General features: G+C 43.2%; 1 protein-coding gene and 1 long non-coding RNA gene across 5 annotated transcripts in view; one reads left to right on the forward strand and one right to left on the reverse strand.

Moving 5' to 3' along the window:
• Nucleotides 1-1750: 1750 nt before the first annotated feature.
• On the reverse strand, nt 1751-26855 carry LOC144582055 (uncharacterized). The gene is made up of 3 exons (XR_013533857.1): nt 26392-26855; nt 6924-7097; nt 1751-5540 (listed from the first exon to the last, which is right to left on the reverse strand). It is a non-coding gene; the product is annotated as an uncharacterized LOC144582055 (long non-coding RNA).
• A 40-nt stretch (nt 26856-26895) lies between these two features.
• EXOC2 (exocyst complex component 2) overlaps nt 26896-27778 on the forward strand; it is a 227262-nt gene continuing 226379 nt past the window's right edge. For 3 of the 4 annotated variants that reach the window (XM_078368461.1, XM_035295152.3, XM_054253781.2), the window contains exon 1: nt 26896-27005. The gene's annotated coding sequence lies outside the window, so the exon portion shown is untranslated. Of the gene's footprint in view, nt 27733-27778 lie in introns of all 4 variants that reach the window. The other variant, XM_054253780.2, reaches the window with a different exon arrangement.

Below are 27778 nucleotides of genomic sequence, written 5' to 3' on the forward strand. Positions count from 1 at the left end.
GATGGTCTCAATCTCTTGACCTTGTGATCCACCTGCCTCAAAGTGCTGGGATTACAGGCGTGAGCCACTGTGCCCAGCCCCAACTTTAGCTTTTTCAGCACTATCATGTATGCTCCATGCCCACCTCACGCCAGCGGTAGGAGAATCCAGCTCCTGTGACAGGCCCTGTCTCCTGCACCACCACTTGGAAGGCTTCATTCCCGTCAGCAGACAAGCAAGCCTTGCTCCAGCTCAGCATAAATAACTCCTCCATTTACCCCAAATCCCTTGGAGCTACCCTACCCCCACATCTCTACTCTTCCCCACCAAACTTTCCACCTTCCGGCCTCACATTCTCTCTTGAACATGCTCTGGTGAAAGCAGTTTTCATCTTCATGGCTCAGCTAAAATGGCTCTTATCAAAAGCACCAACTACATTCCTCTGGCCAAATCCAGTGCTCCATCTGGGCCCTTTTCTTACTTCCTAAGCGGTATCTGTGAACACACTGGCCAATCTCCCTCTCTGTAACATCTACTAATAATGTCATGTGACACATAACAAAATTTTGGTCAGTGATAGACTGCATCTATGATGGTGGACCCATAAGATAATAATACCATATTTTTACTCTACTTTTCTATGTTAAGATACACAAATACTTACCACTGTGTTGCCACTGCACATCTGTGCAGTTGTGTAGCCTGAGAGCAACAGACTATGCCAGAAGTATCCAATCTTTTGGCTCCTCTGGGCCACAGTGGAAGAATAAGAATTGTCTGGGCCACACATAAAATATATCAACACTAATGATAGCTGATGAGCTTAAAAAAAACTCATAATGTGTTAAGAAAGTTTACAAATTTGTGTTGGGCCACATTCATAGTCATCCTGGGCCACAAGTGGCCCGCAGTCAGCGGGTTAGACAAGCTTGAGCTGAATCATACGGCCTAGGCGTGTAGCATGCTGTCCCATCCAAGTGTGTGTAAGTTTATGCCCACACAACAAAATCTGTGCATGATTTCTGTAAATGAAATCTGTAAATTTCTCAGAGTGTGTCCCCATCATTAAGTAATGCATGGCTGTATCTGAAATAGCCAAGCTAAACTGTAGCTCTAGATTGGCACACCCAACCCTGCTTCTCTCAGTTCAAGGCACCACTGTCCTCCATGACACTCAATGCCCCTCTTTCACTCACAAACATATTCCACGGAATAGCAAATCCCAGCAGCTTCGCTGCCAAAATAAACTCTGAGCTTTCCATCCCCTGTCGACTCCTACGGCTGACACCTCAGTATAGCAGCAACACCTCCACCCTCAGCAGCTAGGACCACCTGAAAATAGAGATAAAATCTTATCATCTCCCCATTCACAACCCCCCAGAGTCCACCAGTGTCATTAGGATAAAACACACCTCCCACGGCCAACAAGACACGACATCTAGCACATCTCAGTCCACAACATCTGAAATCCCTCTGACCCTGCCTGCAGGTTCCATCCATTTTATCTACTTTTGCAGGAACGGTTTCCTCTACATGGGATGTTTTTCCCCTGCATGGCCAGCTCCCTCTCATCTTTCATGTCCCAGGAGTTCTGTCACTTCCTCTGACCATTTATCCAACCATATTACCAGAAGCCTCCCTTCGTGCCATCCCACTGCCCCTTTTGGAATCTTCACAGCACCCCTTTCTATCCTAAATCATCTAATTGACTTAAGCCTGTGTTAAGTGTTTCCACCCACCAGGATATAAACTCAACAAAGTCAGCGATATATTTCTGCTTATTCAATATTATTAAGCAAATCAATGAATGAATAAATTCCACTTCCTGTGCCTGGCCAAGTGACCAGCTCACTGCTGTGGCTGCTGCCACTCACTCTTCCCAACACGTCTCTGGGTTTACAGCTTGTTTCTGACTTTCAATACTCCTGTGGTGCTTAAGAACTTGCGCCCATAGTGAGCATCCTCTTCAAATTTTCTCCAGTTCTCCAACAGGTGAAGTGCCTTAGAGGGAAGCTCTGACTCCAGTTAATTCTATTCTTGACAGATGACTTGGAAAGAGTGTAAGGAATGGGTTGATTAGGGCAGACGTGGAACCAGTATGAAGACTTTTCTCATGGTACAGGAAGAAGGTGGTGAGCACTTGAATGAGGGCACCAACAGTGGGGCTGCTGGAGAGAAAAGAGATTCAAGAGAGGTCATGGAGGTAGCATCGATCAAATATGTGGGGTTAAGTGTATCAGTCAGTTCCAGCTGCTGTGACAAAGTACAAAAGACAGGTTGGTTTAAACAACATGGTTTTCAGTTCCAGAGGCTGCAGTCAGAAATCCAAGATCAAGATCGGCATGTTGGTTTCTTCTGAGACCTCTCCTTGTCTTGCAGATGGCACCTCCTTGCTGTGTCCTCCCATGGCCCACATGCCTCTCTCTCTTCTTCTAAGGACATCAGTCTTGTTGGACCAGGGCCCCACCCTTCCAACCTCATTTAACCTCAGTCCCCTCCTTACAGGCCGCATCTCCACATACGATCACATACTTCAACATGTGAATGCTGACGAGACACAATTCCATCCATAAAGGAAGGGACAGGTTAAGAAGCATTAGTGAGGATTTCCAAAATTGCATGATTTGTTTGATTGCTTTTCACTGCTACTACAGATGTCTTATTTATTGTGCACATTCATGTTGAGCACATAGGATCATTTTAGAGGGCAGGAAAACTTCTTCTCCATCTCAGTAAATGGCACCAAATTCACCTAATTTCTTAATTCACTAATAATAACAATTACTGATACATATATTCTTATTAGAGGCCAGATTCTGTTCTAAACACATGTGTGTGTGTGTGTGTGCATGTGTGTATGTCTCCCATGCACACTTACAATCCCCAGTCAAAGGAGATACTATGACCACTCCCCCATTTTACAGATGAGCACAGACAGGTTAAATACCTCATCCAAATTTACACAGCTAGTAAGGATCAAAGACAGGACTTGAGCAAACATAGGCACCAAAGCCTTTGCTCCTAAGCCCTATGCTGTAATAGTTCTATTTTTTCTCACCCTCCCCACATTCACTCCATCGGCAAGGCCCCCAGTTCTACATGCAAGGCACAGCTCAAATGCACCTGCTTCTCACATCTGCCTCCACTCCTTTCCAAGACATCACCATTGCAGGCCTAGGCTAACACAAATGCCTGCAAATTCTTCTCCATGTTTCAGACTCTTGCAACCCTGTAGCCAATCTCTACACACTCAAATCATATCATCCTCTCTTCTGCCCATCACAATCCCAGAATTCCACCCAAATTCCTCACTGCGCAGCCCATGGGGCCCACCCTGATCTGCTTCCTGCAGAGCTCATCGACCTCCACCCCACCACTCTTGCCCTCTCTTTCTGTGGTTGCCTGGAGGACCACTTTGCTCTTCCTGGATCATGCTCGTGTATGCCTCAGGACCTTTGCACTTGCTGGTCCTTTCCACTCAGAACACTTCCCTCCTCCCCTAAATTCTCCCAACTTACTTCATTAGGTCTCTTCACAAACATCATCTTCCTCGATTAGGTCTCTTCCCAAACGTCATCTCCCTCAGAATAGGTCTCTTCCTAAATGTCATCTCCCTCAGAATAGGTCTCTTCCCAAACGTCATCTCCCTCAGATGTGTCCTGTGACTCCATGTGAAATAGGCCCCCTGCCTGCCAGTCAGCCTTTATCTCTTCCCCTTGTTCTCTGCTTTCTCGGTAGAATGCTGCTCCATTGGGCAGTATGTTAAATACACATGTGTTCAGTATTGCTCTCTTGTTGTGGAATGCCTGTCCTACCTGGATGGGAGGAGCGAGCGCTGCCTCGTTTCATGTTCCTCACTAGAGCCTCGACCTGTGCCAAGCACATAATTAGAGCTCAATACACATGTATTGGATGAATGAAGTGATTTCACATTTTATATATTGGGCTTCCTTTTTGCCTTCGTTTCTAAAGGAAGTGTCTTGTGGGCAGTGGAGGTACACACTCAAGTGGCACGCACACCAGCTCTTCCCAACTGGGACTCAGCTCATTTCAGCGTGGACTGCAAGTGCTGCCCACCTGCATCCTGGCTTTGTTAGCTCCTAAATAACCTTCCCTCCCAGGCAGATGCCATGCTCCCTTTCGTGTGGTAAGAATTACTTAATGATAATAATTATCATGGCTGTTTTACAACTGGCATGAAAAGAATTCATGCAGATGATGTTGCCTTTGAAATTTGTAACAGGATAAACTATTAAAAGTGTAACCACAAGAAAATACTTTGGCCAAAACTGGAGAGCCACAAGGTAACAATAGTACACGTGGTGCTTTGCAATACTTCCAACCACTGCTTTGTGTCACCTCCTTTCAGCCATGAGGAGCAGCTCTGACACACACCACCCCTGTGAGCAGCTGGGGCCTGTGATGATGACCGGGACTCACACTCTCTGCCTCTGCTTTTGGTGGCCATCTCTCATTGAAGGGCTCCGGGTATGCGGTTCAGTTTCATAAGCAATCCTGGGTCTGGGTAAACATGCTTGACTGATTAATGATAACAGCTCTTAAAACACCACAGACATTTCCAGTGCCCAGAAATGTTTATTTTTTATACTAAATTAAATTCATTTTCCTTCTCATTCCCTCTAAGGAAAATGGTGACAAATTTAAATTCAGAGTGGACTGCTATATTGAAGATGGCCATATGCCACAACCTCTAAACAGGCTATAGTTTGGGAATGTATTTCATCAGGAGGATGGTGGGAGGGAGGAGATGTAAGGGGTGGGAAGGAAAGAGGAAAGCCCTGGGCAAGCACCATGCCGGTGAATATCAGCACTGCACCGACAGCACTGCTCACAGAAGGAACAGCAAGTATTTTGTATTTACCAAATACAGTCATGATCAAAGGCAACTGATTATGTAATAATTTAAAATATCATCAAAAGTAAAAAATTAAGTCCATCAAAAATAATCAAGTAATCATCATGAGTAATAATTTCTTATAGCACATAACAAATACTTATCTATGATGGAAAAAGAAAAGGAAACAAATATTTAAGGAGTACCAACTTGTGCCATGCACCACGATGCAGACAAATAGAAACATTATCTCCATCAAGCACATTCAAAAAAACTGAAACAGAGTGGTTAATTTTCCCAAGGCAATACGAGCAGAACTAGGATCTAAGCACCAGCCCCATGGATCCACAGCCCATTTTCCATCTGTTTATGCAAGTCTACACTCCCTCCACTGACGACATTAACAATAGATACTTATTTGTATGCAGTATCTATTTATTTTATTTCTATAAATCATTCTGGCCATCTTGTGCTAATAAATTAATTACCTCTTTTGAAAAACTATATTCAACTAGACAGTCATCGCATCCTGACTGGTGTGGGTTTTTCCATATTACCATGGCACAGGTAATTCCCACCAGCTGTAAGTTGTCCAGTGGAGAGATCCTTCCAGAAGAGTATGTCCTTCCATGGACAGCTGTCCTGGGTTTCTGAGGATTATCGCTCAGCTGTATGATTCAGAAACATGCATGGACCGCAGAATGAGCTGGGGCAGGAAGAGACAGTCCCATTATTGTGAATGTCATTTTAAAACACTAAGCTGAAATAAACAATGGTTTGCAAATCAATTTCAAAGGACAATTACATATTGCTGCTTCTCTTTTTTTTTGTGACTAAATTTTTGTGAATTTAGTCACAAATGGATTTGCAAAGGCACCCACAGTTAAGAATAAAACAGGAAGATGCACAGCACAGCTGTGAACCCTCTTCTAAAGGAAAACATTTGACTCCCTGTTCAGGATAGGCCATTACACGTGTGAGGCGAATCATGGTGATTCTAATTTTTCTACATATTGAAGACAGGCGTATAATTCCTTCACTTCAGAAATTGGCATAAATTTTAAGATTGAGGCAGGCTGACCATATTTACTGATTTATTCCTCAATAAGCATTTGTCACATTCCCAGTTCAGTTTCAGGATAACAGTTCAGCAAGACACTCACCCTGCCCTTGAGTAGCTCCATGTCCAGGATAGAGAACACAGATAAAAGCGGATGAGTGATCCTCATACATGATTAGTGCCAAAATATCAGTAAAACGCTATAAGCCAAAATGCTCTAAGCCAAAGACTAGCTAGACACATGTGTGGTGATTCAGAGCAACCTCCTCTCCTTCATAAAACAAAAACAGAAAAAAAAAATACTTGGCCTACCCTAGTAAACATAATTGTATAGTTAGCAATTAAATTCTCTCAGTTAAGGCTTTTTCTTCTGTGAAGAGGAACATGTTCCTGGAAAAGTCATAAAAACTGCACTACCAACTTTCTGAAACATTCCAGGCCTTTCTGTTCTTATGTCTCTGATCACAAAGAGCCCTTACCACAAATGGTCGTTTCCTGCTATCTCTGAATGTCAAATTCTTACTCATTCTTCAAAGTCCAGTAGACAAGCCGTTTCCAAGAAGACTCTGGATCCCATAAGCTCTGTATGCCCTGAGCCTGCTTTCCTGCTTTCTCATAAATGCATTCCCTTCTAGTCTATGTCATGGCTATTTTTTCTGATTTTTTCTTTAGGAACACGTGGCTCAGGTTGAGGCTATTTCAAATAACCAAATATAGAAAGAAAAAAAGCATATCTTCTTTTTTTTTTTTTTTTTGTAAAATCTCTCCCACCTGGGCAGCTAAGTTGGGGCCCTGAATTTCAAATGAAAGCCTTCAAGCTGTGGGTGGACCTGGCCACTCCAGGACAGCGGAGTCCGCGGCTTTCTAGGTCTGCCCCTCTCTGCCCACATCCAGCCTCCGAAGAGACCAGACTGTCCGTGGAGCCTTGTAGCACAGTACATAGGCGTCTCCCATCCATGAACCCAAGTTAGGATCATACTGCACATGAGGGTCCTAATTAAGGTTAAACTGTACAGGATGGAACAATACCTGCTCTGTTTGGAGATACTGTAATGTATTAGTCTGCTGAGGCTGTGTCAGGCTGCAGTTACAAGCAGCTCTAAAACCCCAGGGGCTTCATGCAACAGAGGTGGCTCTCACTCCTATTACATCCATCTTTGCTGCGGCTGAAGAAGCAGGCTTTATCCAGATTCATGTAGCTGTCTTGGAAGAAAAAAAAAACAAAGGCAGATTTTTTTAATGATCGCCATTCTAACCAGCGTGAGGTGGTATCTCAATGTGGTTTTGATTTGCATTTCTCTAATAATCAGTGATGATGATGATAGACTGGACAAGGAAAATGTGGCACATATACACCATGGAATACTATGTAGCCATAAAAAATGATGAGTTTGTGTCCTTTGTAGGGACATGGATGAATCTGGAAACCATAGTTCTCAGCAAACTGACACAAGAACAGAAAATCAAACACTGCATGTTCTTACTCACAGGCAGGTGATGAACAATAAGAACACATGGACAGAGGGAGGGGAGTATCACCTGCTGTGATCTGTTGTGGGGGGCAAGAGAGGGACAGTGGTGGGCTGGGGAGGTTGGGGAGGGATAACATGGGAAGAAATGCCAGATGTAAGTGAAGGGGGGATGGAGGCAGCAAACCACGTTGCCATGTGTGTACCTATGCAACAATGGTGCATGATTTGCACATGTACCCCAGAACTTAAAGCACAATAAAAAAATTAAATTAAATAAAATTAAAGGCAAGGCGCGGTGGCTCAAGCCTGTAATCCCAGCACTTTGGGAGGCCAAGGCGGGTGGATCACAAGGTCAAGAGATTGAGACCATCCTGGTCAACATGGTGAAACCCCATCTCTACTAAAAATACAAAAAATTAGCTGGGCATGGTGGTGCATGCCTGTAATCCCAGCTACTCAGGAGGCTGAGACGGGAGAATTGCCTGAACCCAGGAGGTGGAGGTTGCAGTGAGCCGAGATCGCGCCATTGCACTCCAACCTGTGTAACAAGAGTGAAACTCCATCTCTAAATAAATAAATAGTAAAATTAAATAAAAAAAAAAAAAAAAGGCAGATAACTTCTGTCGTGCCATGGCACGGGTCATTCATTCCACTGTCAAAGCAAGTCACGGTCAAGGCCGACATTAGTTGGGTGAGGGTGTATCATTTCCCTCAGTGGGAGAAGCCTGTCAGAGGGTCAGTGAATATTTTAACAGCAATTTCATCTACCACACATGTGAGAAAGATTTGGATGTTGAAGCAATTCAGAGAGAGCACCAGAGAGACCAGCAGGTCTCCGTTGAGTTTTATTGGAAATATGCTCATGCCACTGACTGGTTGTAGGCCTTAACTTTCTCATCTATGAAATCAGAGGTTTGGCCCTGTGTGGTATCAAGGTCCCTTCCAGCTCTGACACTGAGCCCAAAGCCTTACAGGGTGGTGATGTATTTTGGTATTTTATCAGGTGCCAGCATCATTTCTATTTTTCTCAGAGACCTCAACAAGCAGGGTTCTTGGAAACATTTGCACATTTGCTGAATAAATAAGTTAAACCCTACGAATAACTTACATTGGTGTGAACTGATTAGATAATTTTCTGGAAGCCACTTTGATAAATAGAAGATGCTAACAAACATTGAGAGCTGTGGGTCTGGTGGTGAAAAGACAGAAGACAAGAAGAGAAGCAGACAGACAGCGGCACCTGAGGGCCACAGGGAATGGCTGGCAGGCCGCAGCTGCCCATGCTCTGCCGGTCATTCCTCCAGAGCTGACCTGGGATGGACAGCAGATAACAGCAGATCACTGTTCTTGATTTCACTGCGGCTGGAAATTTCTTAACTTATAAAATCTAGAACCATATATATTTTGAAACTATTGCAAATGGAAAGAGACTTTTTTTTTTTTCTGTTCCTTGCTTTGTTTTGGAAAACTAGGTAAAGAACACACACCCAATCCACTGGAATTCAATGATAGGAAATGCTGCAGTATTGTACAAAAATGAAATTCCTGATTTTACTGTGAAAAGGAAATGATAGCCTTTTTGCCCGAAAAAAATACTCCATTTGCCAAGAAAATGTGCTCCACTGGAAGAAGCTGGCTAGGAAGAAATATACAGTCAGTGCTTTGGTTCCCATTCATTCTACCTTTGTGAAGTGATAAGAATTTTTAAAATATCTCTCCCATGATTTCCACAAATACACAGAATTGCTCTTTGAATAATTACAAAGCATCATTTGAATTACATATTTGCTGTTTGGCTGGAGCAATGCCTATTCATCTTCTCTTTACCCAGGCCATACCTCTTGCCCACATAATCACAGCTTAGAGAGATTGCTAGTGAGTTTCCTTCCTTTGCAACTGTGGTCCGCACTAACTACTCAATCAGTTCATTTCTTGGTTGCAAGAATAAATACAATGTGTACATTTACTTCCTGTTTGCCAATGCAACATAAAGGGGATCAAAAAATTTAGCCTGGTTTTAGAGGTAAAAAAGATTTAGGCTCAGAAGAGATAAAAGCATCCCAAAGAATCGTGGCCGTCTGTTTTACAAGCTGGGATGCCACCGTGCTGCCCAAAAACCCAACCTAGTTTTCCCTTCCTGCCTTGACTTAAGTTCACCCTGATGGGCTGGAAAGCTGCAAACGCTGTGATCTGAGAAGTGAAACAGAAAGCAAGTGAGGCGAAGCAGGACTTTGTATACATGTTCCCTGAAGAATCCTTTGTTTTCATCTACCCCTTTTCGGCTTTCAAGTGCTCCCATCACACCAGTGATTTGAACATTTCGGAGAAACACAACTGAGGGAAGTGGTCTGTGCACCTTGTCTTGTCAGCCCCCTGGAAGACCTGGCTTCTTTCCTGACACTCACTCTGAGAGGGAAGACAGCCCTGTGCCTCTCTGCCTTATGGCCAGTGGCTTCCCCGGTCAGCTAGGGCATGTTAGCAAGGCATACCCACCACTTCGGAAACATTGACTCTTAGGCCTAACACTTTAAATCAAAAGCTTTTAATCCTTTTCTCCAACTGATCAGAACACCGGTGTTTCAGGTGGTTGATGTTTCCCATAGGGAGGAGGGTTATGGGGAATGCTGATCAAGCTTATCGTGTAAGATGGGAAATGCCACTGGAACTCTCAAGTGTCACTTCGCCAAGCAGCATCCTGCCCTGAAGTACAGCCATACCCTTGGTTGGAACATACAGCCCGGCCAGGCTGATCCAGGAAGCCAGCTCAGACTATTAGCATGCAGTTTTCCTTGGAGACGGGCCATCTTCACACTGTGCCTGTGTCCCCTCCCAGCCTTATTCCCTGCTCCCTACCCACGACCCGGCCTAGGGTGCCTTGGACGGATCTCTTGCCATTTCCTGCATTCTGCAGGAGCACTAATTGAAAATTTGGGTGGCCTTGCTTATTTATTTTCCTGGAATGCAGTGGGTTATATTTTCATGGTATTTTCTCAGCAGTGCAGCCTTTCAATTTCAAACTACAACAATAAGAAGAAAAGCCAGTCCCGATCAGCACGCAAACACACAACAGAAAAAAACTGTCCCGGGTTTGACTTGCAGTCCTGCCTGTATAAATTGTAACTAAATATAAGCCACCAGAGATGCCTGCTTTTTTCATGAAACTAAAAAGACAAGTTTACTTCTTCAGGGAAAAGGGGAAACACAGTGATGTGCTCAGTTGCTATGAAAAGTAAAAGATAAACAGGAGGTAATATGAAAAGTTATTTGGTACAATTGAACAATTGACGCTGAGTGTCTAAAATCATCATAAAATGATCTGGTTCTATTTTTTGGTCAGAATAAAATTTAAAAAACTAAAATTAAAAAGGAGCTTGCTTCATCACCGTAGCACTGGGGTTTCATACAAATTTCAAAATGCCTGTGTTGCACCAGCATTTTTTGTTAGGAATATGAAAGTTGATAGTGAAATATTTTATTTTCTCAGATGCTATACCATGTCGCGCTAATTATCTACCATTGCTATAAATTCTGTATTGACTAACATTCAGAGAAGGCTCTGTTTCAAAAGGATTTGTGTAAAAACACAATTTTGGCAAAAATTAAATTTATATACCTGGCTTAGATAATTTACACCTTAAAAATGACTTTTGATTTCATCTTGGATGTATGCATCTTTAATTTCTAAACAAATACAGAGAGAATGAATTGTTAACATCTGATGCATTTTGCATGAAATATATTTTTAAAAAGATTTAGAATGGTTGAAAATATGTACACATTTAATAGACTTAGTTATCAAAAATGATTACTTTAATTCAATTCCCTGAAAATATGTCCATTGAAAGGCAAATACATTTGCATTTTTCTATCTTTAAAATGAGACTGAAGCTAGGTCATTTTCTTAATCTTGAGAGCTACTTTCTCTTGGTTTACATGCATTTCTGCCACTGGTGTAATTGATGAGCATGGTAATTGTGCATCAATTTACCTCGAAACGGAAAACAAGACATTTCTGTGGAGCAAAAGGTGGCCATGTCTGTGAGCTGAAAGTACACAGCTGGAAAAACATTGGATCTATCATTTGGGCAACTGATGTGAGAAAGAAAAGAAACCTCATCTGAACATATTCATCAAAAAATTAATGGTATAAATTTTCTATTTTTATTTACTTTTTATAAAGTGGCGATAGCACTAAATTGTCAAATAATCGAATTTTATCTTTACATTAAAAAAATCATGTAAAGGTATCTGACTTCTTGGGTGAGAAAACATATTAATGCCTCACTGTAATTCATAAATAGAATTTTTTTCATACATATTTTGCCGTAAAATTAAAGGTGTCAAAGAGGGGAAAAATCTGCTCGGACTGTGCAAATATTGCCAAGAGGAAGCACTTATTTTGAATATACCCGTGTGAGCTAAATAACATAATTAGGGTTTTCCGCATGATGCTGATCATGCACGTGAAATCAGAATTATAAGATATGCTGTGCATATAATAATGGCAACACTTTATATTCTTACAGGTCTTCATAGACTATGAAAGTATTTTTACATATGTAATTGGGAATCGTAATAATTCTCTGAGGTTCGCTTGTTTAAAAAGTATATTAAACTAAACAAGAAAAAGATAAAGGAAAATAAGTTTGTTATATTAAAAATATACACACGGTAATAGAACCAAGTATGAAAGATAAGAAATGTGTTGCAGTTTAAATAAAGAAGAGACTTAACCTTGGATGGTCCTGCAGAACATTTAATCCAGTACAGAGGAGGATGCCTGCACTTCCTCCACTCTCCTGAGCAGTTTAGAAAACAAGCTAGAAAGCATTCATTCACTTGGTAGATTAAAATATATTTTATTTAGCATCGTTTCTTTTCATTTAGCCTTTCTAAATTAAAAGGTTAAATGCAAATCACACTATTCATGGCCATGTCATTTTTTTTTTTTCCTGGTAGTGTATGTTTGGCTGATTCTGTCTTGTTATATTAAATTATATCCTAAGAAAATAAATGACACCTGGGTTATAGTCCATTTGGCTGCTTGGGTTTTTGTAGATAAGTCTGAACAGATATGGGGAAAGGCATGTTTTACTGTTTGTATCAAGTCTCAAAAAATAAAAATTATACCTCTCTAATATTTTCCACTATGATTTCCCCTTTGCTAAGGTTAACAATAAATTTTAGCATGACTGATGGTTTCCCTTCTGGGGTGTCAAATAGCAAAACTAAAATGTTTTTCAAAGAAATGTACGTCACAGAAGAAACGAGAGCAAAATCACTTCTTGTGACTTACCCTTTCCTGGTATGGCAAGGAGCTGCCATTTCCTTTCAACAGAGATGAGTGAGTACAGAGCATGTTTTACAATTTGTGCACAGACTCAATTCACAGCTGGATCTAGGCATTGCCCAAAAGCAATTAATTCCTGAAATTTCAAAACTATCCCTTACAAAAATGCGAAGTCTAGGCTGGAGGATTTATATGGCAGAGGATGGGCCACCACCTGCAGAGCACACCCAGGAGGGACAAGGTTATTGAATGGTGCGCAAAAAACCCAAAACAAAACAGGAAAGCGAAGTATGAGCTAGCTTCTCATCTTTGCTTTCCCCTGAAACTTAACGACTTAGACAGAAAGTTGGACTCTATGTACCATGTGGGATAACAGAATTATTGGATCTATGTATCAGCTTTCGCTGTCTGACTTTCAACTGTAAACAAGAGACAACTCACCTGATTTGGATTAGTTTATCTAAAGCACCAGGCAAAATACACCAAGTTCCTGATTTCTTTTTCTTGGGAAAAAACATGGGTCCTTCTGAACACTTTCTCGTAACAGATGCCAAAAGAAGTACTATAACTAAGAGAGCAAGGTACCTCTCAGACCATCAGGCCTGCGGATCGGACAGCACAGAGACGGTCACCTTACTCCATGATGGGAGAGAAGATGCCTTGTGGCCAGGAAGCCCAAACCCGCCCAAACACAATTCTCCAGTTACACAATCCGCAAATGATCTTAAGAGTTGTTGAAAGCAAAGGACTAGTGAACAATCCTCCTATGAGTGGTTCAGCCACAAAAAAGAAATGTATTAATCAGAAAATTTTTTTAAATTTAAATGCCGCTGTCAGCATTCTTTTTATATAAAATTCTGTCAAAGACCTCAATTTACAGAAAAGATCAAAGAGATGAAGAGAAAACAAACATTTAAATTATGATTGATGAGACAGAATGATGCAAGGTAGGTTAAAACAAGGCTAAGACGCAATGCAATCTAAACATCCTAAAGGCCTGGACACCCGTCCCCCCGCCCACCACAGCTGCTTCCCCTGAGTTCCTGACACCCACCATTGTGATTTCCAGTGGTATCTGTCCTGAGTTAGCTCACTGCAACGCTTATTAGTAGCTGCTACCTCCAAATTCACTTTTTCAATCTTAATAGTGTGTGTGGGTGTGGACGTGAATGTGGATGTGTGGATGTATGTGGGTGTGTGTACGCATCTATGTGTATATGCATGTGAGTGTGGGGTTGTAAGAGTGTGTGCCTGTGTACGTGTATGCACGGATGTGTGGATGTATGCGTGGATGTGGTTGGGTGTGCATGTTTGCATTTGTGTGTACCTGAGTGTAGGTGTGTGCATGTGCATATGTGTGCTTGCATATGTGCATGTGTGTATCATGCGAGTGTAGATGTGTGACTGTAGGGATGGGTGTGCACATGTACATGTGTGCTTGCATGTGTACACGTGTGGATGTGTGTGGAGGACAGTGGTGGGTAATGACCCACAGCCCACCCTTAGCTACCTGCCAGGTGAGGCTTGCCCACGGACGAGGTGGGAGGCTCCTTGAGCAGGGAAAAGTGACTGGTGACCTGCCTTAATATGCCACTGCCTTTAGCTTCACCAAGAGTTGAAAGCTAAAATGACATAGTCACAGAAGTTATTTGTTACTGTTTCAGAAGAAAAACCTTCTAGTTTTCCTAGAAAATGTGTTTTGTTAAAAAATAAAATAATATGCAGGCTAGAAAGAAAAAGGGAGGAAGGGACACAGAAACTTATAATCAGTTTATTGTCAATTTTCTTCTCTGTCCACTTTCACTCATCTTTTTTTTGATCAGTTAACTAATAGTTCTTACTTGCCTGCTGTCAGTCATTTTTGGTTTTGTAAACTTTCTTCTTAACATTGAAGTGTGACTTTCAGGAAATAAAAAGTCACAGGAATAATAATCAATCCTATAAATTGAAGATAAATTTTTCATGCAAAAGGAATTTTTTAATTGACATCAATTTCCTAATTGATGTCTATCACCACCCTCATCTGCAGACTGAAATGCTCACTTCAACCTTGTAGAATGTTCTGGTGGCCACCATCTACTCAGTGCTCCTGAACGTAGGCATTCCTCGACTGGCCATTAGGATCTCTGTGTATTATGTTTACCATGGCCTGAGGAGAACTTGGGGTGTGTCCATAACCAAAAATAGATGGAAGTTTTCACATCTGGGACTCCCATAATTTTTATACATGAAAGAAGGCTTTCATCTGTAAGTGCTCCTCAGCAGTTGGAAACTATTTTAAATTATATATTAGCAATTTATTAATAATATATTACAGATATGCAAAAAGGATGCCAGCATAAGTTCAAAAGGATGTCAGCAAAAGATCAAAATTACTAGATGTTTGTATATTTAGTTATTTCATATTTAAATAAGTAGATTGCTAAGACTTTGTGGAAGTACTTCACTAAATGATATGTTTTTCCATCACAAAATTGGTTCTACAGTGGAAAATAGTCTAATTTCTACTTTAAAATGTAAAGGCACTTAGGTTTATAAAAGTTAAATTGATGTTGCTATTAGTTTGTAAGCTAAGAAAACATGAAATTTCACTGAATAAAGCAGAAAGCCTTGATTCCATGGAAATACGACCTGCATTCTATAATTATGTTTTATAAGGTCGGTATTCTAAATTCTTTAGGTTCATTAAATGTTGTGAAAAATAACATTCTAATAATTTAACACTTTAATATGTAGTCATTAGATTCCTAATCAGGATATACATACAGATTTCAAACACATTTGAATAATTTACTATTGTCATTTTACAAAAATAGTCATCATGATGTGTATTTAACTGTATACTTATCACCTGAAACTTAAAAATGCCTACATAGTATTTCTACATATTTCCAATAGAGGTCTCAATAATGTACATGTGAAATGTACACATATAATGTGATTTGTAATATATATTTTTCCAGTATAAATAAGTTTACATTAAAAGATGGAAAAATTAACAGATGGGGCATAACATTTTGAAGTCGTGAGTTTATTCATCCTTGCACTGTAAAAAGGTTAGTTGTGACACTAGCTTGTGCCTTGCAACAATTTCTGCCCTCAAATACTGCTTATATAACTGTATCTACACATAAGCCTGACAGCCCTTTAATCAGTCCCACTAGAAATTTGCTGATTTAAATATGATAAACTGTGCTTGAAAAATGAGCAGGAAAGACAGATTCTTCAGAGTTTTAGTGGCTATTTTGTTTTAATGGCTATTTTGTCCAACAGATTTTCTTAGGTAACTGACTTGTATCAATCCCAGTTGTGAACGCTGAACAGGCAAGACCTGGGTACAAAAAAAAAAAGAAGACAAACCCGGAGTTTCTACTTATTGTCTGCACCTCCCATCATTCAAAATGTGTTTTTCTTATTTTGCTTTTGAAAAATCAATATTGCAATAATAATTTTTATTATTGTATTTGTGCTTTAATAGTGGATTAGCGTAATTTATAGAAAGCAAGAAAGAAGATGTAGAAAGAAGAACAATGCTGGAGTGTAACAGGCAAATGTCAATATTTGTTGACTTAAAAATAGTTGAGCTTAAATTACTCCAATGTACATATACAGAAGACCTCTCTGAATTAGGGGCTAGACAATCTGTGTGAAAATAAATCGTCAGTGTAAGTGCTCTCTACAACACTGCCCGTTGGATCAGCGAAACAGATTTCTTAGACAGCTTTAAAGAAAAGAATTATTGAATTGTTGTCAACCAAGAAAACAAAGCAATGTGAAAACTCTGTAAATAGAAGATGGACTAAATATGTGAAAGACTCCCCTCTGTTTGATGTGGGAAGCTGACTTGTCTCTTTCTGGAAGAGCATCCTCAATTCTTTGAGAATTAATTTACATTTTATTTCTCTTAAAGCATGCCAAAACCCATTTGAGGGGCAAGGGCTGATATAGCCATGCATTTCATTCTTTTTTTGGCTGGGGAAAGGGGCAATATTCTACTTTACATTGTAGAATTTCTGGCCTGAAAATATGTTTACTAGCAAAATCGCTGCCAAAACTTAAGAGTCAGTAGTTACCAGCATATTTATGTAAAGCAAGAGCTTAGAAAGCTACATGGCGTTCAGGACTGTTTTTCTGGATACTAATCAGCATCGTGCCTTGCCACACAGTGCCGCCTGGTCATCATTCCACTCAGGCAGCGGAAGGACAAGTGCTGTGAAGCAATCCAGCATTGTTGCCAAGGAAAAAATGGTCTATAAATTCTAGTTCAAGCTGATTTTCCTAAAAAATGAAAACTTTCTTCTCAACGTGTTTTAACAAATACATGCTCGCAAGCAGGAGGCCACTTAACAGCAGAAACATTTATATTTGTACATATCCGAAACAAAAGGATGTGTAGGAACAAACAGCAATCACTAGCATTTTCTTTCACAAAATGAAGTCTGCAAAAAGGTTTACCATCCCTTGAGGGTATATGCCTTTATAGGATTTAATTCTAATTATGTAACTGAAGAGAGACTCTCCATTTGTTCTCAAATAAAACTTTGTTGGGAATCCTCACTAGTCTACAGAGTCCTGAAAAGCTATTGTTTATCAGAAGGAAAGCAGACACGTGTGTTTAAATCTATCATTCATGTCTGTGCATTCATTTGAGTTCTAATGAATGTTAGTGGAATGAATATGCATTCTATCAAATACACACATAAACCATAACAATATTTCAAATCAACACAGACCCACGTATCTGGGGTCAGAAAAAATGTGGCCTAGCTCAGGGAGAATTACTTTATGGAAAAAGAGGAATTTAATAAAAACGCAAAATTGAAAATGCAACCCACGTATTTAACATTATATTGCTTTCTTCTTTATCACTATACTTCACATCAAACCTGTGGTTTGGCTTTCTATGTCTGTAACCTAGCCAAGCACAAAAAAGCAAAGTTAGTAGTTCACAGGGCAGGAGCTGTTGGGGAAGTGTGGAAGTGAAAAGGACAGGCGAGCAAAAAGTTATAGAGACAGAAAAGTACCAGCAATCTGCTTTAAGGTCAGTCAAAGGAAACAAATTCCCAGTTTAAAATGGATTGCTCTATAGGTAACACATTTAAAGAATGAAGCATCTGGAAGAAAAAAAATTCCCTTTAATTGAATAGCAGAACAATTAGTGTGATCTACTACCGTTGCTGGCATACAGAGTTATTTGGAAAAACTCCCCTAACACCACCCATATGTCCTGTTCTACGCAGATGGCCAGATAAAGTCGCCAGAAGAGAAGGCTCCACAGTTCAGCCAAGACTTGCTGCAGAATTTTTTTTTTTTTTTATTGCATTTTAGGTTTTGGGGTACATGAGCAGAGCATGCAAGACAGTTGCGTAGGTACACACATGGCAGTGTGTTTTGCTTCCTTTCTCTCCTTCACCCACATTTGGCATTTCTCCCCAGGTTATCCCTCCCCACCTCCCCCTCCCACTGGCCCTCCCCTTTTCCCCCCAATAGACCCCAGTGTTTAGTACTCCCCTCCCTGTGTCCATGTGTTCTCATTTTTCATCACCCGCCTATGAGTGAGAATATGTGGTGTTTCATGTGGCGGCCGGCCCTACCCAGCGCTCCCCACAGGGAGAATTGTTGTTTATTGAAAAGTGCAGCTGGGCCTGGTGGCTCATGCCTGTTATCCTAGCACGTTGGGAGGTCAAGGTGGGCAGATCACAAGGTGTCTGCCTTCTATCTTCAGAAGATAGAGACCATTCTGACTAACACGGTGAAAACCCATCTCCACTAAAAATACAAAAAATTAGCCAGGCATGGTGGTATGCACCTATAGTCCCAGCTACTCTGGAGGCTGAGGCAGGAGAATTGCTTGAACCCAGAAGGCAGAGATAGCAGTCAGCTGAGATCGTGTCACTGCACTCCAGCCTTGGCGACAGAGTGAGGCCTCGTCTCAAATAAAAAATAAAAAAAAAATAAAGTGCGGTCATGGGAATTTGGGGCTTAAAGGGATTTCTAAGTTTCTCCTATCCAACGACCTTGTTTTTCAGATGAGATAACTGGAACTCTCAAGAGTCAAACAATCAGGGTCAGTAGCAGGCAGGATCCAGAATGTAGGGTTCGGAATTTTTAATGCAATTTTTTTTTAAACCAACAGTCCTATAGTCAACTCTTCAGTTTTTCAGGGGCTGTGGATATTTTTGTTTCTTCGTTTTTAGTTTCTTACTGCTAAACATTTTTATTATTTTCTTCATCAGGTGGGAAAAAATAAATTCATACTCAAATTAACTGTCTAGGTTCTATGTTCTCATCTTTGTTACAAAGGCTCAGGGAGGAAAAACAAAGGCTCAGACTGTTGGCTAAAGTGTGTCCTGAAAATTATCTTTAATCTTGCACGTACTCCTTGCCCTTTAGTGCCACAGAGAGTACAAAGATGAGCTTACAGGAGGGAGCTACCTGCAGGGGACAGGACAGACATCTGAGACCTCCACTGGAGAGCAGCCAGGACATGACTGGTGGGCATTTGGAGCCAATACCCTGCACTCTGATGTGTGCCATCACCTTCAGAAATTACAGTGTGTGCCCGCAAGGAGAACGCAGCTCAGGTAACTTCTTAGGGGAAACCTACCACACTCAGAGGGTGAGAAACCTTCTCTTAAGGAGTAAAAAATTTTTATTGGGTTTGTGTGAAACCAAGGTATTAGCCAAGCAATGAAAACCTCAGATAAAATTTGTGTCATGTTAGATAAAAAGAAATAAGGTTTATACCTCAGCTCATATGCAAGGCAATCCTGATGCTCCTGGGTGGTGGGAAGCTTTCATAAATGAGTGTCAGCAAGGCCAGACCCTTAGCAAAGGCCAGACACAGGCCAGTACCATGTCTTCCTCTGATGTGCAGCTGTGGCTAGAGCTTCTGCTCCAGACGGGGTGATATGCCTGGACAGCAGAGGTGCAAAGTGGCAAGCCAGTGGCTGCTGCCCTAAGACTCAGTCTACATGGAACACCATAACATCAGTGGATAAAATGAGGAAGATGGTGCTATTTTCCATGTCTTTTATATGACTGCTGACATCACTGACAAAATGCAAATTGGCCTTGTTCCTACTGAATAAAAAAGGCCTTCAAATGGAGAATTCCAAAAGACAAGACAAAACAAACCACCCCAAATCAAAAAGCCAACCACCCACTTCCAGCTCGCCATTTAAGTTAAAATGCTATCATGCGGTCCGTTAGAAATCCTTCATTTAGAACATAAAGAGGTCTAAATTCTTATTCACAGAAAAGCACATAATTAAGTTATTCCTGCCCTCTGCAGCACAGGGCAGGGCTGGCAGGACTAGGAGAGGATCCTGGTCCTTGCTAAGCAGAGACATTTTCACATTCTGACTAAGTTGTTCCCTCTCTCCAGACACTGGGCTTTCATATCTCTCTGGCAGCGAGTGCCTCTTCTCAATTTCTCCTTTCCTTCTGGACCACCTACAGACACAACCCACTGCCAGAGACGCCCAGATATAAACACAGGTGCAAAACACATCTGCATGATTGTGCTGGGTGGCAGCAGGGCCATGTGCTTGGAGTAACACTATTATAATACCATATCCTTGCTGTAGAACCAGCTTTATTTACAATGTTCTTATTAAAATATGCAAATAGCAAGTAAATAGAAAACCACAGAGCTCTGTTTTGCTGTAAAATTGATTGGAGACATTTGACTATTTTGAGGACTTTTGATATACAGAGCTCTGAATATAAAAAGCTCTGAAGCCAACAAAAAAATCAAGATGGTTAAGTTCACTTAAAGGCATTTGCCAGGAGCACACCATAGTGAGATGAAGGTTAGAACAAAAGGATGTAAGGGGCTTCCTTAACCAATGGGTCCAATCCAGGAATCGCCAAAACAGAGTTGAAACTCTTGCAGTCCTGCAGAATTTCAAATTGTCCTGTGATCCTAAAACACAAAAACTCCAGCAAAGTGTGGCAATGCTGGGTGGTATTTGGTGAAACATCTCAATCTTCTCTTTATCATCAGTATGTGTACGTATCATATTTTGCTGATAACTTTGTGTCTAGGTGGCCACTCAGCATATTTTGAACTAGACAACTGGAAATAGGCATCTTCCCTATTTCCTATCATATTGTACTGTATTCTTTTATTTCCTATTTCCCTATCATAATGTACAGTATTCTTATTTTACTTTTGTTTTTGAGGCAACATGTATTTATTTAGCATCTATTACATGTGAGGCATGGATGAGCATTACAGCATCCCTCTTGTTAATTTTATATTCTAGTGAGGAGAGAAACATTTTTAGAAAACAAACAATACTCTATTTACAGGTCATGGTGAGTGCTGTTACTGAACGGTCAGCCTGAAATATTGAATAACTGTGCTAGGAAGCTCTGCAGTATATACAACAGTGAATAAAGCAGGAATCTGCCAGCGTGGAGTTGAGAGCCTTTGAATAACAGTAGACCAAATAGTCATTAGTCTTCAATAAAAAGGATTTCTAAGATCCAGCAAATTATAGTAGCTTTGAGGTTAGGTTCTGTACTAATTATGGTTACTACACACTGATGTGCCATACAGTACGGAACACAAAAGGTGTTAACACACACACACAAATCTAAAAACAGGGAATTGTGTCTCTCCTAGTACTTCCAAAGACTAAGTGTTTCCAAAGGGGTTCATGTTTCAAAATCATTCTTTCTCTCCAGGTCAACAAAACCTGAGACAGAATTTAAATCACAAAGCTATGCAATGATATTCAATTGCTCCAACAGCTACCACTGCAATTTTAGGTTTAATGATTTTCTTTGCTGCCAACTCCTGCATATACTGCACTCATGTTTGCTAGCTGGCTTTGGAATTAGGACCAGAAATATAAGAAAAAAGAAAGAAAACAACACTAGTCCTCTTTATATTAACAAAAGAGTCTCTTTCCTCTTTTGAGTGTTTTTGTTTCAGGAATACAGTGTTATTTGTTATTTTTTTAATCCAGGAAAAATCTGTTAGTTCTCAAGGCCCATACATCCTGGCTTAATGGCAGGATCTCCTAACCTAGGTAACGGCATGTCACTGAGACCCAGAGGGTTCGGTTTCACTGTGAAGGGGGTGTGCCACTGCCAGGGATTTCTCACTTTATTTTTTTTTCAACTGCGGCTGCCAAGCCTCCTCAGATTCACATTTTGTAGCTTCCCTCCTTGCTCTTTATAATTGATGATGCTGGGGACAGTCAAGTGATTGCATACTAGGGCTGTATTTCAACACATCCTCTGATAACAAGAAGAGAAAAATGAAGTCATGCTAGGTTCCACATCACTTGTTTTTTGTTCCAGGACATATTTCCCTAATAAGTGTGCAATTCAGCACAGTGATACTTGAGTCTCGGTGTGGTGGCCCATGCTATGGGAGGACTGCTTAAGCACAGGAGTTGAAGACTAGCCTGGGCAGCATAGCGAGACTCAATTTCTACAAAAAACAGCAACAAAAATTAGCCAGGCATGGTGGCACGCATCTGTAGTCTAGTTACTCTGAAGGCTGAAGAGGAGGATCCTTAAGCCCAGGAGTTCAAGGCTACAGTAAGATAGGATCTCATAACTGCACTCCAGCCTGGGTGACAGAGTGAGACCCTGTCTCTAATAACAAATATATATTGAATTATAGTAAGTATAGGTTGTTTTTAGTCTGTGATAATAAGAACCTTGACTGGATTCCCCCAGAAGCTGACTTAGGGCTATCAATTCACTTGGGAGGTGACAGCAGGAAAGAGCAGGAGGGGAGTAGGGAGGCCAATAAAGGTGTACTTTGGGGCACTTCCCCAGGGGAGGTTGGAGCAGCCTCCTTGAGACTGCGATGTAACGGAGCATGCCCTGCTAACCCCAGCCACGAGGAGCTACGCCAGGGAATTTACACACTAAATCCTTGCCTGCCATTGGCTGAGGCCTGCCTCTGAATTAACTCTCTAGGGCTTCCAGCTTGCCCTGCTCCAGGAAGAAATATGTCAAGCACAAAAAGACATGCAGGTGTTCCCAGAAGCAGCCTTTAGCTGGGGGAATCTGGGTGAGCACTGATGTCCTCTGCTACTGTCCTGCCTTGCACAGCAGATCCACTGCTACAGATCTGTGTCCTGCCCCTGATTCCTCATGATGGTGTCCAGCATACTTTACTCAGGGAAAAACCCCACCTCGGGAAGGTCAGTAGGTTGGGCTATAATGCCCACTGCTGCAGTTAGTTCTAAGGCCATAGTGATTTTCATCATCTTCTTTAATCACTTGGCTCAGTTCTCCTCACCTGCAGCTAGCAGGTCTGTGGCCTAGGCTGCTTCCTTGATGAAGTGACCCAGACCTTCTTCCCTGTGAGCTCTGAGCCTTTGGTTACCATTCCTCATCAGGCCAGGGCTGCTGCATTGCTCGTTTACTGGTATCACCAAGCAAGGAAAAGATGCCAGGGAGTCCCCTGCCTTCCAGAAATTATCCTCCCTCCCATTTCTTACTCATAACCAGGACCAAATTTTGTTGCCTGCATGAGAACTCCAAATAAGGAGAGGCTTTTAGATTTAGTGAACCTTGTGTCACCTGGGAGAGCATCTTTGGCACATCCCAGGGGCCAGGCCTCTAGCTACTGGGGATGCAGCACCATACACTGCTATGAAGTTCTGAATACATACTGCATCCCACAGCTCAGCTTTCAACACTGCTGGAGCCTTCGCTGTGCCTTTGTGGGGCCATGCTGATGTCCTATCATGGTGGCAGTTTGGGGTCTGCGATCTCGGGTGGAACCAGTGGAGCTTGTGGTCCCATCCCCATTGTCTGCCCCTTTTGCTCTTACAAGGGTCCTTGGTCCAAGGTGATATTATGGGAAATTCTGTGATGATAAAGCAAGACATTCTGTAAGCAACTGGGGAGTCATGCCTGCCAAGTCTCTGCAGGCAAGGAAGACAAACCCAAACACAGAAGACACATCTGGGCCTATGGAAATCAACTTGCTACCAACTAGCTGCTTGGTCTTCCTGAGGGATGGCAGCCACCATACCATGGGCTGCCCATTAGCCTGTGTGGCTGAAGAAAAGGGCAGAGGCACTATCTAGACCTACCTTGTTGGGTGGGTCCCTGCAGCCTCCAACCCTGTGAATGGACATTGTGCAGAGACAGCCTAACCTACCCTGGCTGAATCATCCCATTTGCTCTGTGCCCTGCTGTGGAGGCTTTCTGTCAGGCAGGCATTCATATAAGACACATAGATGGGCCAAAGACTAAGGGCATGTGTGTGAGAGGCATGTGTGAGTTCTTGGGCTGAGAGGCTGCGAAATCCACAGGAGGGCTATACAGCTGCTTCTCAGCCACCCTCCTCTCTGTCTAGCTGTTACTGGCTTCTCCAGCTGGTCCCCTACTTTTAGGAATTTGCACCAAAAGTCGGCACACACTCTGGGTCACATATCATCCTGAGGGCAGCCCAGTTCTGCCAAAATTCTGCACTGATGCTCAGTTCCACTCTGACAGCAGCAAGCACAGGCTCATGGGTACCTTGGGCCAGCAAGTACTAACCCAGATTAGAACAGCTGAGTGAATTCCTCATAAGCTCCAAGAGGTGTTTTACCCAATTGCTTGGGGGGTTCCTTTATAGTCTGAGGAGACTTTAGCGTGACCATATAGGGTCTAAAAGGAATACTTTTGACAGTAACGGGGGTACTCAATAATGAAGCCATCACTACAGACACAAATCAGAGTCATCCCAGGCAAAGTGGAACGTGTGGTCACCTTAGTTATCTGTGATCTTTCCCAGTGCAAGTGACCAATTACAGGATAACCAGAAAAATCAATCTAAATACCCTGTCATACCAGGTTAAATTCCATGGTTCTGTCTAATGTCATTTCTCTGCATAGACCCTGAACTCCTCTGTTCCCTGCTCCTTCTTCTGTGCCGAACTCCAGTCTCAGCTACAACTAATTTTCTACTAACTCCCTGCCTGCACCAGAGCAGCCAAAACACACACAAGCAGGTTGACTGCTTCCATTTGAAACTTAAGACCACACATCCCAAGTGGGCAGTCTGCTCTCCCTGGCAGTCTCACTATATATCCTTAGTAATTTGCCTTACAATGTCTAAGATAACAATCTCATCCCTTCTCAATTCTCCCTTGCTCCTACTCCCTGCTCATAGATGATCTTGTTGGTTCCTTTGTGAATAAAATAGAAGCAATCAGAGGAGTATTTTCTGACTTTCCACTCACCATAGCTACCAACCCACCACACCTGTAGCTTCACATTCTGCTTGCTCTCCTACTACACAGCTCAACTCTGCCAACTCCTTTCTAAGGACAACTTCTGCCCCTTGTGCAATAGGTCCTACCCTCTCTTACTTTTTTCAAAGACTTTGCTCTGCAGTTGCTCCCTCTCTCTCCTGCATCAGCAGTTCTCTCCTTATCCATTAGGTTAATAGGTCCCATCTTAAAACAGACTTTTTCCTTGATGTCATGCTCCTCTAGCAACTACCCCATATCTCTGCTCCCTTTATCACAAAACTCCTCAAAGTGGTTGTCAAAGTAGCCAGATAAAAATACAGAACAGGGCCGGGCACGGTGGCTCACGCCTGTAATCCCAGCACTTTCAGCGGCCAAGGTGGGCGGATCACGAGGTCAGGAGATCGAGACCATCCTGGCTAACATGGTGAAACCCCATCTCTATCAAAAATACAAAAATTAGCCACGTGTGGTGGCACGTGCCTGTAGTCCCAGCTACTTGGGAGGCTGAGGCAGGAGAATCACCTGAACCTGGGAGGCAGAGGTTGCAGTGAACTGAGATCACACCACTGAACTCCAGCCTGGCATCAGAGTGAGACTCTGTCTAAAAAAACAAATACAGAACATCTATTTGAATTTCAGATTGATAATAATTTAATATACGTATGTCCTGTGCAATACTTGGGCCATATTTACACTAATACTAAAACAATGTTTTGGTAGATGTATATCCCATGCTACATTAGTTTAGCAATATACCTACTCTAAAAATTACTTGTTGTTTATCTGAAAATTCAACGTTACTGGGTATTTGTATTTTTATTGCTAAATCTGCCAACCCAGGTTGTCTAAAGTCACGTTTTTCCACTTCACTTAATATTCTTTTCACAGTCCACTCTGATGAGAGATGTAGGTTCCCCACACTCCTTTGAACTGCTTTTGTCAAGGATGTCAATGACTGGCATATGCCAAACTCAGTTGTCTTTGGAGTCTTGGCCTCACAGTACTTCTGAACATTGTCAATCAATTCCTCCTTCCTGAAACTATCTAGCTTCCAGAATCTGCGATCCCCACTTTCCTGATTGTCCTTCCTCCTTGGCCATAGCCCCCTGACCCTTTAGCATCCCCCCTAACCAGTGCATTCCTCAGACCCCGAGTATCCCCCCTGCCGACCCAGTGCATTTCCCCAGCCTGGAGCATCCCCTCCCTGACCCCGAGCATCCCGCCGACCCAAGCATCCCCTCGACTCCATGCATCCCCGATCCCCAGCATCTCTCCGACTCTGCGCATCCTCTGACCTGGTGCGGCGCCCTGACCCACTGCAGTCCCTAAACCCCTGCAGCCTCCTGACTCCATCCATCCTCCCGACCCAGGGTTGCTCCTGACTCAATGTTGCTCCCGCCCCGACCCCAGTGCCTCCTCTTGACCTGATGCGGCCCCTGACCTGGTAGAGTCCCCTGACTTCAGTGCATCCTTCTGACCCAGTGCAGCCCTTTGAGCTGGTGCATCCTCCTTACCCAGTGTGGCCCCCTGGGGATGCACACTCCAGTGCATCCTCCTGACCCGATGCTTCTTCTGCTCTCGGCACGGCCTCCTGACCTGGTGCAGCCCTCTGATTCCATGCATCCCCCTGTTCCGGAGCGGTCCCCTGACCCAGTGCAGGGCCCATCGTTGTGAACTGTGGCCCCATAAACGCACTATCATCTCGCAGCCTCTTTGAGGTCACCGAGGGCTCGGGGATGGATGGTGCACACGGCCCGCCCCCTGAGTTTATATCCTTCTCTTTCTCCCTCGCCGCTCCCCATTTCCCGCCACTGCAAAGACTCCCAGCAAAAACCTCCTACTCGTGTCCATTCAGGCGGCTGGGTCCCTCGGAATCCAAGGCAGTCCTACATCCACCGCCCACGGCCCCTGCTGACCTCCCGTACCCGCGCGGGTCCCCTCCCTCCTCTACCCTCCCAGGGAGGCTCCTCCCATCGACGACTCGGCGCTCGACTGCCCGGCGGATCTACGCGCTCGGCGCTCGCGGCGGGCGGAAGTGAGGTGCCGGCAGCTGGCGGTCGCGGAGCCTTCGGCGAGACCCACCCGGTCCTGTCTTTGCCTGCCGTGGGGGGCTGCAGGCCGGCAGGAGGTATGTGTGGGAGGATGGAGGGCCTGGCCGAAGGCCAGCGGGGCATGGACGTCAGCCGCGCGGAGGCGGCCGATGGCGGCGTCCGTCCAGGCCTCAGCTGTGAAGGGACAACCGCGCCCACCCGCGCCGTCGGTCACCTGCGGGGCCCTGCGACCCAGTGCAGTTCCCAGCCCCGCCGCCCCCACCCCCGCTGTCAGGCGCCAGCGGGGCTCTGTGCCTATCCCCGCAGTTCCCAGCCCTGCCGTCCCCACCTGCGCCGGTGCGGAGCGTGTGGGCTGCAGAGGGCAAACCCCGCGCCCCGTCTGCCGGAACTGTACCCCTCACGCGCCGTGCGTAGTTGCCACTCTGAGATTTGATAATTTCTCGGAAAGCAAACAGGAGGCAGGTTTTACCTGTCTGCCTAGGAATGCATCCCGCTCTGGCTGTCCTTAGCGCTTAAAAGGCGCCTGCCACTGTTGTCAGCGTTTGCGTGCACGGACTTGATCCTCGCGCTTGGGTAGACGGTGCCTGTGACCCCATTTTACAGATAGAGGAGCGGCGGCTCAGAGTGCTTGAGCAAAGAGCCTTAGTTCCTGCTGTAGCTGCCATTGAGGCCTTGCGCAACGGCTCCAAATCCGCACAGCAGCAGTCTGGAAGCCTGCTGATGCATAACGCTGTATCCCAAGGTTTTTAAATAAACACTTAGTTCCAAGAAACAGTTCTTGAAACAACTCGTCTTTGAATGGAAGTAAGTTATTTTTAATCTGCCAAAGGTCAACATACTAATAAGTCTG

Source organism: Callithrix jacchus, chromosome 4 (genome assembly GCF_049354715.1).
Source record: "Callithrix jacchus isolate 240 chromosome 4, calJac240_pri, whole genome shotgun sequence".
In the NCBI taxonomy this organism is placed as follows: Eukaryota; Metazoa; Chordata; class Mammalia; order Primates; family Cebidae; genus Callithrix; species Callithrix jacchus.